Genomic DNA, 12,500 nt, shown 5'->3' on the forward strand with positions numbered 1-12,500 from the left:
AATTCAGATCTCCTTGGACAATTCTATCCTGTTCGTAATACTAGGCAGACAGTTAATTCTAATAGCCAGGCCTTCTCCATCATGAGGCTCAATACCACACAGTATTCTAGAAGTTTTATTCCAGTTGTTACCAAATTGTGGAATGATCTTCCTAATCGGGTAGTTGAATAAGTAGAACTTCAAAAGTTTAAAGTTGGAGCAAATGTATATATGTTGACCAGGCTGACATGAGTCTTTTTATCGTTTATATATTTCATATCTGTTTTTGACTTTGTTAATAGTTTATATAGGACATATCTGTTTTGACGTCACTGTTTTTAGAATGATTTATTGTTAATTTATTCTTGTCATTTATTTATTTCCTTATTTACTTTCCTCACTGGGCTATTTTTCACTTTTGGAGCCATTGGGCTTATAGCATCTTGCTTTTCCAACTAGGTTTGTAGCTAGGCTAGTAATAATAATATATATACATATATATATATATATATATATATATATATATATATATATATATATATATATATATATATATATACACACACACATGTACGTACCTATTTGGATGTGTTATAGTGGAATCCTTTACTAATTTGACGCTCATTATATGTGTAAATCAGCTAATTGCATAAATAACCTTTCAGACCAGTTTATCCTATAGGAATAATGTATCATGTTTGTTTGTATACAGTTTTTAGCGATTCTTTTCACATTACTGTACACTATTACTGTTATATGTTTTGGCAATATACCGTCTTTTAAGGAGTTAAGAATTATGGCAGCTTCTGCCTCTTTGAATCTCCAGTAAAGGAACTTATACTATGTTTCTTATAATCTTTTATTCTTTCTGAAATATTGCATCTAGCATGTAATTCGAAGTTTCTAAAAAAAATCGATGGAGCAGAATTAGTCACTTCTTTCAACTCCGCCAATTATAATTATTGTTTTTATTATTGAAGCTGTAATGATAATTACCACCGTCATGATGATCAGCAAAGTGACTAACACACACATTATATATATATATATATATATATATATATATATATATATATATATATATATATATATATATATATATATATATATATATATAAATATATATATATATATATATATATATATATATATATTATGTATATATACATATATGTACATATATCAATATACATACACACACACACATATATATATATATATATATATATATATATATATATATATATATATATATATATATATATATATATATATTGATAGGTAGACAAATATACATACAGATAGATAAATAGAAATTTGAGATCGATGAAGACCTTTAACAGAGGGTCCGTAAGAAACTTGAGGCTTAACAGCTGACAAAATCACGTGTTCTTGTTTTTATATGGACAAAGAAAAACACGAAAAGCAACAAGAACCTGTTGAAATGGCTGGGGCCGCCCTTAGGCCCCGTACTGACAGAAATATGACAGAGGGATCATCATAACGCCGCAGTGCCTGAACGCCTACGGGGAAAGATCGTGTAATGTGTTTAATACTTAAGGTCGAATATCTACTTTTGTAGGTTTGAAAAGTAGACCTTATGGAAATGGACACTTCTGCCTCTCGTTGTTCCAGGTTTGTGTGTTTACCTTTGTCCGTAAATGACTAATGGCTCTGGCTAGGGTAAGTCTAAAAGCAGAAGTCCAACCTATGCCATAACAAAACCGAAGATTTAGTGTGTGTATGAGAGAGAGAGAGAGAGAGAGAGAGAGAGAGAGAGAGAGAGAGAGAGAGAGAGAGAGAGAGAGAGAGAGAGAGATAAGGTCTGATAAAGCTATCCAAATTTGAATTGTCAAGATATATATCGGGGTCATCGCATGTTTTAGTGAGCGTATCAAATAAATTAAATCAGTTGAGACAGGTTTTTAGTTAATTAGAAGCATGTAAATATAAATTCTGGCGAGGCATTTTCACTATAACTGATGGGATAATGATTTAATGATTCATTATGTCTGGTGGGTAAAAACATATTGATATGAATAATGATAGTCAATGTTGAGAATGATGTTTTGCCTGAAAGTAAAACCTTAAAGCCTCGGGTAGTAGTTGCAGAGATGATAAGAACGATCATTTTATTTTTTGTCCTCTTTAGTGCTGTGATGCCTTGAAAATGTATCTGTGGTCGTCTGTTAAGGGTAATTGGAATCGCCGTCTGATACACGGCCATTATCCTTCCGATATAGACACAAATCTCTCTCTCTCTCTCTCTCCTCTCTCTCTCTCTCTCTCTCTCTCGCTCTCTCTCTCTCTCTCTCCTTGATATTGAATTGATTTATAGGTTATAAATATTCATTAATGATTTTTAAATCCAAGTGGACACTCACTTCGTATTCAGAGCCAGCATAATGCCCTTACTTTGTCAAGGATTAATGGAAACAGGAAAGGTAGGGAATTAAAAAAAAAAAAAAAGACCACGTACTGACCATAAACTAGACAGTACATCCATATCTCGAAAATTGATATATTCACAGTTTTGAAGGACAGCATAAGGAGGAAGTCATCTTTTGCTGTGGATGGAAGAAAATCTTTCAACAAACCTATGAATCTAACCATTACTGACTTCCACGGAGTAAGTCTGGGAAGAAGTAGCATGTCAAGTGTTATGACGTAACCTAAAATTGGCCATACATGCATATGACTGGCACAGCGTTTGTAACTCCAGCCAGTTCATGGATTGCCCAAACCGCGGGCACACACACACTTATAGCTTGCTCTTTAGGCATTTCAAGAGGACAGATAACATAATATGAATCTGATCATTTATCATATGGTATTGCGCCTAAGGAACAAGCAGTGTCTTTCTCCCCATAGTCACTTTTTATCCCAGCATATTCAATTGTAACTCGTCATTCAGATTGTGCTGATATAACTTGGTGTAATTTAACCACTAGTAAAATGAAGGTAAGTGAAATAAAAGCAGCACTTTGAGAGTAGGATAAGAACGTAAAGTATTAGTGAAGTAATTTCTGAGAATGATAAATTATTCACTCTCCAAAATTGATAAAGAAAAACGCCTTCACATGACAAAATCATTCTGAATATCTTGATCCCTTTTCGGCATGTATACTAATGTTATTGCCACATTGTCCTGTCTTCAGATTTCCCACCCTTCCAGTCCATCTTACCCCTTAATTTTGTTATTAGTAATTCATTTCGGCAGCTTCCATCGTGTTTTCCATATTTGACATCCAAACATCACTACTAAAATAGGAGAGGTGCCCTGCCATTCCCTACATCAGTCCTAGTTTTCCTTCAGCACAGAAGGTATCACTGCCATATTTATTGTTGTTGCTCTTATTTTAGCATTCAACTCTTTTGTAGCAACATGCACTACATTTAGACAGGAATGATTTAACTTTTTTCGTCATTCATTATTTCATCTTCTGATTTTCGTTTTCAATTTTAAAAAAATCACATTCATATCCATGTCACCTTTCTTCTATATATCCAACTACTCTGTAATTTACCCAATCTAACCCCTGCACATTCCATTCTTGAGCTTTTCCTCACAAACATGCACCTTCAACTTTTCTCTCCTTAGCTTCTCTCACCACTTCCTTCCTGGAATATTAAACAGCTATGGAGACATAGAAACCCCAAGTGTGAGACTTACTTTTCCCAAAAGGAAGTCGCTCTCTTATCTGTTCATTTGCACCTCAGACCTATCTTTCATTATAGAATCTTCAAAGGTTTTCATCAAATTACCATCTACACCATGCATCCAAAAGTTTCTCCTAATTGCATATCCATTAATTTTACCCAAAGCTTTTGCTTCTATATCAGTATATATCTTACATATATAATTTATCCTTTAACTTATTACACAACCATTTCATAAAACGCACTCAATCTACTTATCCTTCTTATCATATATCATAAAAAGCTCATATTAAACCTTGTCTTGCTCTCTTGATCACATATATATCAAGTAAACTTTTACCACTTATAAATCTGAGTAATTTATATTACATTCTCTGGAACAAGGGAAAAATTATTCCTCATATCCCTTCCGTTGAATATTTTCCTCATCGTGACATACTGGACATACTCTGATAAGCCACCTAATACACTGTTACCACTTTACCATACTCCATTAAGGTCATCATGAAATTTTGAAAATTCAAAGTCTGCTCCTTCCAACTCCTTTGCCTATTTACCCTAGCCAGCAATGCACCCGTTTTCTTGGTATATAGGCCTACTCTTCTATATTTACAGCCACGTTTCCCAGTTTCCTTTCCAACTTCTTTTTATCTTAGTAATTGCTTCAAACACGCAATGATGAAACACAACTGCTATTGTTCTTATCACCATTACATAGACGGAGTTGATCTTTCATTTACTTTGTACTAACAAATAATCAGGCAATATTTTTCACCATTTTCATATCCTAAGTGTACTAAGTAATGTGCTTTGTTCAGAACAATTAACAATTATATTTAAAGAAAAAAAAAAAAAGATCAGCTAGACCACAGATTCAGACCCCCAAAGACTAATTCTTACAATTTTATTCTTTTCCCTACGTTGACCATATATGCTTAGAGAAGAATAGTCAAGAATCTATCAACCGACAGACTAACAGTCTAACGGGCGTTTGTGTGAGCAGCAGCAGTCACAAGTTGTATGCCTGCCACGCTTGGTTTTACCCATATGTTCTTTGAACTAATACATTTGTGCTCTTTCGAAAGCGTGTCTTCTTGGTACCACAAGTTCTGCCTCCTCGGAAGCTCTGCACCTTTCAGCTACCTATTTAAGCATACACTGCTCTTTCACGTTCGACTCACTAAGTGCCAAAACATCTACACATCTCCCCTTGAATGAATCACGTTTCGTAATTTTTATAATCGCGTACATAGAAAAAAAAAACTCATTTTTTTTTCTTTTTTCTTTTTTTCGTAATATTAGAGGGTTTGTGGCATTTTATGCCATGCTTTCGGGCTATGTAAGGACATAAACAAGTAAATCAGTGAGCATATAATTATTTTTTCACAGAATCTAATTGGAAGGATAATGTGATTGCTATTAACTTCAAGTTTGGAGATTCATATGTCATGCATGAAGCATTTGCTCTCACCAAGGGGTCCACAATCCTTAATTAAGCACATCACCGGTTTGAGATACAATATCTCAGCATCCAAACCAGAGCCATTCGCAAATCCTAGAACATCAGTGTCCAGGTTCCTCTGGTAAACACTATCACACTGCTGGTGAATGGCTTCCCCAGCCTTAGTGCTGGACCATGTGACCCAAATGTGATATATGCATTCATTTTATCACTAGTCTTCAGTAAATTGACTAATTTAACGTAACCATCTGGAAGAGGTTTATCCACGATTTAGAGAACATTACTTACGGAAGGACTTCACAACCTTGCAATAGGTAATCGTCTAATTTGAGATAATCCATTGGCCTTCCTTATGGCATTGTGTAGATAGTGTCATTTATACTTTTAAAGTAGTAGTTAATACAAGTAAACCTGAGTAATTGGGTTTGTTAGACGAAAGAGACCAAGATTGTGTAAATAAGCACATATGGATAGTGAAATCATAGATAATCAATCATTCAATGCCGAAATGGAATCCGACATAGAAACATTCAGAAAATTTTTTGTTGTAAATTTATAAATCCTTTAAGGAATGCTATATGAAACGCTCTCTCTCTCTCTCTCTCTCTCTCTCTCTCTCTCTCTCTCTCTCTCTCTCTCTCTCTCTCTCTCTCTCTCTTTCAGGTAACCCATTGCAGTGTTATGCGTTGAGTTTTAAAGAGAACTATCAGTGTTTATAGCTAAACAGGTGTAGGAGTTTTCTTAATTGTATGTTCAAAAGAAGGCAGTGGAAAACAATTACATGTTTTTGCAAGGCCATAGATCAATTTAGGGGTAAATTTGTTTTAATTTTATTTGTAGTATTTACGACGCTGTGTTGGAATTACCTCGTTATTTATTAATTATTTTCCCAAATATCATTGACAAACTGTTTTATACTCTGTTTTAGTTTCTCTCTAATTTTGATAAAGATTTTTATTGTTATTATTATTTTTGATGTTGATGACTATTCCCAAGTAGACATTTTCTTTAACCAATTATCAGGGCCATAAATACCGTAATTTGAATGGTTAACATTGAATTTATTTTTATCCAGTTTTGATCAAACTTGTAGCATATTTTATATCGGTACCAAAGACTGTTTCAGTCAGAGATCTTTAAATCTGGGCATATGAGCCTGAGCCAGCACCCTCCCATAAGTTTTAAACTTGCTTGCATTTCTTTTGTTTAATTTTCAAAAAAAAAAATTCAAAATTAATGATATTTTGTCAATAATTTATTACCATGAATTTATTACTAATTTCTTTGATGGACGCTTATGGGTGGTAGAGGCAAAGGACACGGCAATATCCTAGAGATCGACTATACACATAATATGATCAAGGCTCAAGCTCCCTCCCTACCAAAGCTAGACTATGGAGGGCTTGGCAATAGTTACTGATAACTCTGTAGGTAGACCTATAGCGCCTCCTCCCAATAAAAACATCCATAGTTCACAGGGATGGTGAGGTTTCAGGCAGCACTGGGTTTGAACGGGTCCCGAACTCTCGTCTGACAGATTGCTATCAAGATAGGGTCATTTTTATTTATATCTTTCTTTAATTTTCAATAATGGACTATATTGAATGTAATTTCATAAATCATGAATTGAATTTAAGATTTAGTTTAATTATAAAATCTCAAGCTAGTATATTGTCGGTCGCTCTTATCACATGTGATTATTATGACAAATAAGATATTTATTATGATATACAATTCTTTTGATAAGTTTTGAATAGTTATTTGCTGTAACAACAAGTAGAACTCTGGGAACTGTTGTTTGTACAACTAGAGGGGCACTCAGCAGAGAGGATACCTTCGGTACACCAAGCAGTCTTATTTTGCTCTTAGTTCCACTACATATTTGTATTTCAATTATTTGTTTTCACAATCTAATGGATTTGTCCATGGGTCATACCTTGTATGTCAGCAAATTTTGTTGAAATTGGTTCACTAGTTTTGGCGTAATGTTGTTCACAAACAACTAATAAACAGTTTTATTTTACTTTTAGCTCTACTGCGTACTTGTGCTTTTATATATTTTCTTCAAAATCTAATGAATTTGTCCTTGGGTAATACCCCCACATGTTCACCAACTTTAGTTGAAATTAGCTCAGTAGTTTTTGGGTAATGTCGTACGAGAAAGAAAATTAAAATTGCGATTATTTTCAAAGTACTGCCGCGCATTTGATCTTCGATATTTTTTCTTCAAAATTTATTAGATTTTCCATTGGATCATATCCCACGTCTCCACCAAGTTTCGTTGAAATTGGTTCTGTAGTTTTTTTCTTTAAAGTTGTTCACAAACAAAAGATTAACATTGCAATTATTTTCAAAGTACTACTGAAATTTGTTGCATCAGTTTTGACGCCGACTGTACTTGGATGTATTTTATCCGAAATGTTACTTTTTCATCCTTCGGTTATACCCAACATGACTACCAAGTTTGGTTAAAATCGGTACTGTAATTATTGTGAAAAAGTTGCTCACAAACAGAAATGGGTGAATATGTATCCTTCACAAAATCTTCGATTTGGCTTAGGCAATTAGTCTTAATTCCGAAAATCTGAAAATCCGGGGGATTGTGAGTGGAGAAGTATCGAGTTAAGAACTCAAAATAGAGACGACTGGTGAAATCTAACTGAGGCCCTTTGCGTCAATAGGCGTAGGAGGAGTTAATGATGATGATGATGTAGAACACCTGTATCAGAAAAAAGGTTTAGTTTTCTAATTAACATAGATTTTATAACGCTCAAGTACCATATGACAATTATGACAAGTTCGTGAAGTCTGTTATGCTTTTCAAATAAAATCCGTTTTTACAATCATTACATATTTATTGTCAGTCCTTTTTTTTTTTTTTTTTTTTTTTTTTTTTTTTTTTTTTTTTTTTCCCTAATGTCACCATAAGACCTCATCTCTCCGCAAACAGCATGTCTAATGACATCAGAAAAGTCATTCTATCATTTGTACGAGAGAGAGGTGTTAATGAGATGGTACTGATACGCCTTTTTTTTTGTCCCTTCAGTGACTGACACATCAGGTTTTGATTACATTCCTTCCGAAGCCTAAGCTAGGTCTTTGTGTTTATTGAATTTTCTCTCCGTTTTGTTTAAGAGAGAGAAAATATTACATAGTTTTTTCAAGTAAATCAGATACTCATACTTACTTGCATGTTCTTTTTCCTCTATTATTTTTGAGAAGTGTGGTATTATTTTTTATTTTCAAAAGGAAATTATCATCGATAAAATATATTCTATAATGAAATTGAAATATTTATGATTTAGAACCGAATCTCTCTCTCTCTCTCTCTCTCTCTCTCTCTCTCCTCCTCCTCCTCCTCCTCCTCCTCCTCCTCCTCCTCCTCCTATTCTTCTTCTTCTTCTTCTTCTTCGTCTTCTTCTTCTTCTTCTTCTTCTTCTTCTTCTTCTTCATAAGGTGTCACTTGATAATGATACAGCAATATCGTTGCATTCAGGTAGAAAGATTATATTGACATTGCTGACTCAGCAGTTTATGATGCACAGCTGGGGTTAAAAAAAATTGGTATAGTTCAATCCCCGTCGCTCATATGCCTTCATAGCTCAGTGGCTAGAGCGCTGGTCTAGTAAACCAGAGGCCGGGAGTTCGATCCTCCCTGAAGGCAAGGTGTTGAGACCTTGTTTTAGATAAATCTCATTGGACACCTTAAGGATGAAATGAAAAGAAGTGAATTTGTGTCAATGCTAGAAATGAACATGTTGGGTTTATGAGGGCGATACGTCAGCAAACTAATTCTTGTGCAGCACAAATGTCAGTTTTGTAGGTAGGTGTTGTGTTCTTAAGAATGGAGATGCTTTATTTATCATCGTAGGTTTGGGAAAATATTAAATGTTAGTGTCTTTTGGTATATTTTTGTATATCGTTTTTTTTTTTTTTTTCTTTTTTTTTTAATAAACTTAATTTGAATGAAGGAATATAACCGGACTATACTTTGAGATATGTTCAAACTTACAGCGAACGTTTTTATCATTAACAGGCTGATATAAGTCCCTCTTCATAGTTTAGGTATGACATATATTTTAACGTTTTTACTTATCCTAAAAAAATTTATAATAGTTATTCCTTCTCATGTAGTTTATTTATTTCCTTATTTTCTTTCCTCATTGGGCTATTTTCCATGTTGGCGCCTTTGGGCTTATAGTATGCTACTTTTCCAACTAGGGTTGTAGCTTGGCTAATAATAGTAATGTTGTTAGTGGGAAATTTTACATTGTTGAAAAGCGGTTTCCATATGACAGTTGTGAAACAAGTTTTAAGGGAATTGCTGTTCACTATCTTTATGATAGTAAGGTATCAATTTTGTCAGAAGTGTCATCTGAGTAATGTCTTCCTTGTAAGATGTAAGATAATCTTTTTAAGAGACATCGAGTTTTGTTTATTATTATTATTATTATTATTATTATTATTATTATTATTATTATTATTATTATTATTATTATTATTATTATTATTAAAGGAGACAATCATTCCATCATTTTTTTATGTAATTGGTGCATCGGCACACATTTTCAATAGAATCTCTCTTCCTTTATTTGTTTCTATTGTTAGCTTATTCAATAACTGTCCATTCTTGAAAATACCATAATGATTTTTTCATTCAACCTGATTTGGCAGAACTAAATTTTTACTCATCTTATTTTTTTTTTTTTCATACCTACCTGGTAGGATAATACTACTTTAGATAATGTGAAGCTATAGGAAAATACATATTAGCATATCCCCAATAATTAGACAGTTGTTTAAATCCTGATGATAAAGTAACAACAACAACCGCTTTGATAATGGTAGTAATGATAGTTTTCGTTTAATTACTCTTGTTTGAAAATTTATTCTACACTCTGTACCATTAAGTTTGCGATGACACAGTTTGAATTATTTTTATGAAAAGTTTTCATATTTTTTTTTTTTTATTCATTTATTCTTGTTTTCCGTTAGGCTTATTTCAGGTATATTTCCGTAGTTTATATCACGCTCCGTTTTTCAAGCTGTTTCCCTTAAACCTCATACTTCAATGAATCTTGCTACGGCACGTTCCTAAATGTTTCTTAAACATATCTGTTGTTCTTTATTTATGAACTCGTTCTTTCATCCTGTTTCCTATTCCTTAATATGTTCTCCTATAAATAATATTTGATTTTTGAAAGCTACAGATAATTATGTATGCTATTAGCTATTAAAACCGTCCTTGCTCTCAATTAACTTTATCCAGACTTTATTCATATTGCTAAGTTATATTTTGGCATTAATGCAAGTACAGTGCAGCGGTAATTTCACGTCCTTAATTTATTATTACATGCATCTACTTCATTAATAAATCATCTGTGACAATAAATTATGACATTGCCTTCAGGGAGGATCGAACTCCCGGCCTCTGGTTTACTAGACCAGCGCTCTAGCCACTGAGCTATGAAGGCTGATAATAGTGGAAACTAAAAAAATTTTGAAATTCACTTTATCTTTTATCAAAACTAACTTTCTCTTTTGAAATGTGTGCAAAAGAAGTATAATCAAAATGAGTTATGATCGAGAATATTTGGTGGTTTCCTTTTTTTTTTTTTTTTTTTTTTTTTTTTTTTGGTGTTATTCTTTGCAATACACAGTGATTTTTGCACAATATTTATCAATGGATCTGCTCATGTGAATGTAACATAGTGCATGATATTGATATTTGAAAATGTAACCAACAAACTATTTTTTGATAAATTTAAATGACCATTGCACATAGTGGAGTATTATTTGTAACTAAGAAAACACGTTGTAATTTTACGCACGCACGAAAAGGTGCACGCGCGTGTGGTCCTGTTGAAACCTTTGGATAAGAGGAAATTCAAAACTCAAGAGGGCGTGTTTATAGTTGAGGGTTAAAGGAGACCCGGGTATAGGTAGCAGCATCACTTGGTCAGCGAAAGCTTTTCAGTTTGTGAGGTAGGAAGGCGAGTTTCAAGAGGGTCCAGGTAAGCACCTGGGCACGTGAGATGTAACCGGAGACGTGCCCTGGGCAGGCGATCCGGTAGTCGGCTGTATGTTAAAGTTGGTCATGCTGAAGACGGTGACCCACGAATGGAAACTCTTCCTTTGCCATCTGTGACGGAGAAAACGGGTTAAGGTGCACGTGCCCTTTTTCAGCTAAGAAGAGAAACGGAAAATACCTCAAATGTGAGTTCTGGGTTAGGATGAGGAATCTTGAGACATGACTGATTGCATGTGATTAAATGATGTTGAAAATTCCAATGAGGATTGTGGGTCAAGTATTGGGAACATGTCGTTCTACAACTGATATTGATTTGGTTTATTTGGAGGTGAATATGTTCGTGTTTAGGTTTATAGATTCAAATGAAAATGAAATTAAAAAAAGGCGATAATAATTTCAGTTTACATTTCTTAGTATCTAGATTTCCTTTCCTTATTTAAAGAGTCTTCACTCCCTTATTTGAAGTATAACGAAATCTATTAGACCTGAATTATTAAATGATTAAACAGTTTATATGCCACTTTTAAGATATTCTTGAAAGTCATATAGTACTACTTTTTTATTTGATCCTTGCACTATAATGGATGTTGCAAACCAAATCGCATTTTAATGCAGCGTGAAGGCGATATTTTGTTAAGATAATTTTGATAATGGAAAGCAATTCAGTCATTTTTATTAATTGTTTGTTGTTTAAACATACAATTTATCCTTTATAACTACATACATACACACAATATATATATATATATATATATATATATATATATATATATATATATATATATATATATATATATATATATATATATATATAAAAGAACAAAAAAATGCAGCCGTTTCTAGTCCACTGCTGAACAAATGTTTCAGACATGTCAATTCATGTCTGGGAATTGGCCAGTTTTCATCACGCTTGTCTAGTGCGGATTAGTGATGGTGAAAAATGCGTGTGATTGCTCACAGCAAAGAGTGGCCCTGCTTGTACCGCTTTGCCGATCATGGCGATACGTAAACCCTTCCACCACGTTAAGCTATCCTCACAAGAAAGGCCAATTGTAACTTGCTGTAAAGAATATTACATGAAGACCGTATTGAAATTTCCTCAGAACTCTTAAAAAGAATTTTCACAATTTCTTTTGGTAAAATGTTTATATTTTTCCTGTGCCATTCAAGGCAGATGAAATTAGTTGAGGTGATTCCATTTCATAAGCAGATTAGAGTATTGCGACCATATTAATGTGGCTTAGACTCAAAGCAAAAAGAGGTACATACAACTTCTGAGATTATCGGTTCCATCACTCACACAAGATTTTTTTTCATAATCTCAAATATTAGCCGGAAATACCTCTCAATACAAAATTTTATTTGCTT

The 12,500-nt window shown here is 33.5% G+C and overlaps 1 long non-coding RNA gene and 2 other non-coding genes across 3 annotated transcripts in view; 2 read left to right on the forward strand and 1 right to left on the reverse strand.

The window, feature by feature from the left end:
- Positions 1–12,500, forward strand: part of LOC137644709 (uncharacterized) — a 204,087-nt gene that overhangs the window by 130,143 nt on the left and 61,444 nt on the right. The gene's annotated exons all lie outside the window — the stretch shown is intronic.
- TRNAT-AGU (transfer RNA threonine (anticodon AGU)) lies at positions 8,693–8,765 on the forward strand. Its single transcript has one exon. It is a non-coding gene; the product is annotated as a tRNA-Thr (tRNA).
- TRNAT-AGU (transfer RNA threonine (anticodon AGU)) lies at positions 10,503–10,575 on the reverse strand. Its single transcript has one exon. It is a non-coding gene; the product is annotated as a tRNA-Thr (tRNA).

Source organism: Palaemon carinicauda, chromosome 1 (assembly GCF_036898095.1).
Source record: "Palaemon carinicauda isolate YSFRI2023 chromosome 1, ASM3689809v2, whole genome shotgun sequence".
In the NCBI taxonomy this organism is placed as follows: Eukaryota; Metazoa; Arthropoda; class Malacostraca; order Decapoda; family Palaemonidae; genus Palaemon; species Palaemon carinicauda.